Source organism: Octopus bimaculoides, chromosome 30 (assembly GCF_001194135.2).
Source record: "Octopus bimaculoides isolate UCB-OBI-ISO-001 chromosome 30, ASM119413v2, whole genome shotgun sequence".
NCBI lineage: Eukaryota > Metazoa > Mollusca > Cephalopoda > Octopoda > Octopodidae > Octopus > Octopus bimaculoides.
The window spans coordinates 54949-57448 of NC_069010.1; the positions used below are offsets into that span (position 1 = coordinate 54949).

General features: G+C 38.0%; 1 protein-coding gene and 1 long non-coding RNA gene across 5 annotated transcripts in view; one reads left to right on the plus strand and one right to left on the minus strand.

The window, feature by feature from the left end:
* The window catches only part of LOC106873011 (uncharacterized), a 67477-nt gene that overhangs the window by 17452 nt on the left and 47525 nt on the right, over positions 1-2500 (plus strand). The window lies entirely within an intron of this gene.
* Positions 454-2500, minus strand: part of LOC128251303 (uncharacterized) — a 24852-nt gene continuing 22805 nt past the window's right edge. Inside the window, exon 3 of the long non-coding RNA XR_008267078.1 lies at positions 454-745. This is a non-coding gene — a long non-coding RNA (uncharacterized LOC128251303). The remainder of the gene's footprint in view (positions 746-2500) is intronic.

Sequence of the window (2500 nt, forward strand, 5' to 3'; positions counted from 1 at the left end):
GCGAAGGCGAAACAAGCTTCTCTATCCAGCTGGCTAGCTACTTCAGGCTGATGATGAGCAAAGACTCAGAAACATGTCCCTGAATGCTGGCTAGGCTGGGTGGAGGAGCTTGTCTCCCCCTCGCGAACTTAAGGACACAGTAATTGTGTCAAGGCCGACAGGAAGCGGTCCAGCTTCCTAGGGCTAAACGGCAGTAGTGTGTTCCCTTATTGGGATTGTCACATTAAGTTGACAATATACTACAACTTTATCGCTCCACTACTGCTTAAATCTCTCTGAGAGATTTAGAAATATTATATTTCCAATAAATAAATAATAATAGTAAATAAATGATAATAATAATGATGATGATGAGGATGATGATGATAAAGACAACAACAATAGTATTGATGACGATAATAAAAATGCTAATATCAGCAAAAAATAACAAAGGAATGAGAACACAGGGTTGGGTTCAAAATTATATTTATATACATAAATATTTAGATAGACAGATAGATAGAAAAGTATATATCCGTATATATATAAAAGCCGAGATGTGTGTGTGTGTATTTGTGTGTGTACGTGAATATAATTTATGCACGTCCACAAATTAGTACGCATGTCACTCGAATTTTAGGAGAACATTCGTCATGACCCTATCTGCATTTTCGTCAACTTTTTCTCTCAGAGGCACCCACGTATAGCTGTAAAAATCGATAAACTTTTACCAATTTTGAAGTTTGTTGACATGGCGAAGTCAAATCTGTGCGTACGCGCGTGAAGAAGAGAGAGAAAGAAAAAAGAAATAGTGTGTTTGTGACAAGGGGAGTTACAATGTTTGCTAGCGTCTAACAAAGAAAAAGCCAACAAAAATTTGGAAAGGGAGACAAAGTGCCTAAGGCAAAAAAATTCTCTAACCAAGACAGAGTTTGTTTGCCAGCGTCTAACAACAGAAATAAAGAACGAAAAAGTGGAAGAGGGAGACAAAGCGTATTACGAAAGAAAATGTAGGTAAGGAAGACAGAGTAAGTGTAAAATGTAAAATGCATTTTTTTTCTTAAACATGCGATATAGTTTAAACTATAAGATGTTTTTGAAAGGCACTATATTCTATAATGAAATTATATATACTTTCTCACACAATTAAAATATACTTATTTTAAATCATTTATTTATTTTAAATCGTTCATCATTCTTCCCCCTCTCACTCTCACACACACGCACATATACTACTTTGGGAGCAAAAGAGTTTTGTTTATATTTCACAACTATGAAACAAAAAGGTATGTAACAATTTGTCAGTCACCCCACCTCAAACTGTTTTTCGGACCACAAAAAGGGTTTGGTAATTTTTCAGATTAAAACCCGCACGATCTCCACTAGGGTGTTACGGTTAGGGTTTTAGGATTAGGGCAAGGCTTTTACGGTTAGGATTAGGGTTAAGGTTAGTGTTAGGGTTAGTGTTAGTGTTAGGATTAGGACTAGGGTTGGTGGTAGGGTCAGGGTTAGGGTTAGGGTTTAGGGTTAGGGTTGGAGTTAACCTAGAAGGGACAGGCCCCTTATTTTTTGGTTAAGGTTGTTGGTAAGTTTTCCTAAGTTACTCCAATCCAGATCCTCAATGCAAACCTTCAGATCAACCTTCTTCTATGCAGATCTCTAATACAACATTTAAAAAAACAGTCAATGAGTGGGAATAACCAATAAACTGATTCCGTATAGGATTTCCCAATCAAATTGCCAGCAAACCATTTTCAGTCAAACCAATTTCAACGGATTTGGGTCAAATCTGATGTCCATGTTACTTATTTTGGTTTGAAATAAAGCACTTGATCACTTAATAATCCTAGCTTAATCCCGGGCAGCGCCGGGCTATACTGCTAGTGTATTTATATATATATATATATATATAGGCGCAGGAGTGGCTGTGGTAAGTACCTTACTTACCAACCACATGGTTCCAGGTTCAGTTCTACTGCGTGGGAGCTTGGACAAGTGTCTTCTATTACAGCCTTAGACCAACCAAAGCCTTGTGAGTGGATTTGGTAGGCCTAAACTATTAGAAGCCCGTCGTATAATTATATACATGTGTGACATCGCTTGACAACCATGTTGGTGTGTTTACGTCCCCGTAACTTAGTGGTCCGGGCAAAGTGTCCAATAGAATAGATACTAGGCTTACAAATAATCAAGCCCTGGGGTATATCGGCTCGACTAAAGGAGGTGCTCCAGCATGGCCGCAGTCAAATGACAAACAAATAAAAGAATAAAAGAATATATATGTACAGTTGGACTTTACAAAAACAATGACAAAGACAGGTGTATAACTAATACAACAAACAGTTGTATTAGTTTAACGCTCGGGAAGATGAGAAAGTTTTTTCGGTTTCAAGCCTACGCTCTTCAATAGAATGGATCACGAGGAAATAAACAGAGAGAGAATAAAAAAAGCTTTCGAGGCTAGCGGTCAATCATGGTGATGGCTGGTTGGAGGTGGTCAGACAGGAGAGCTAGGAAGAAG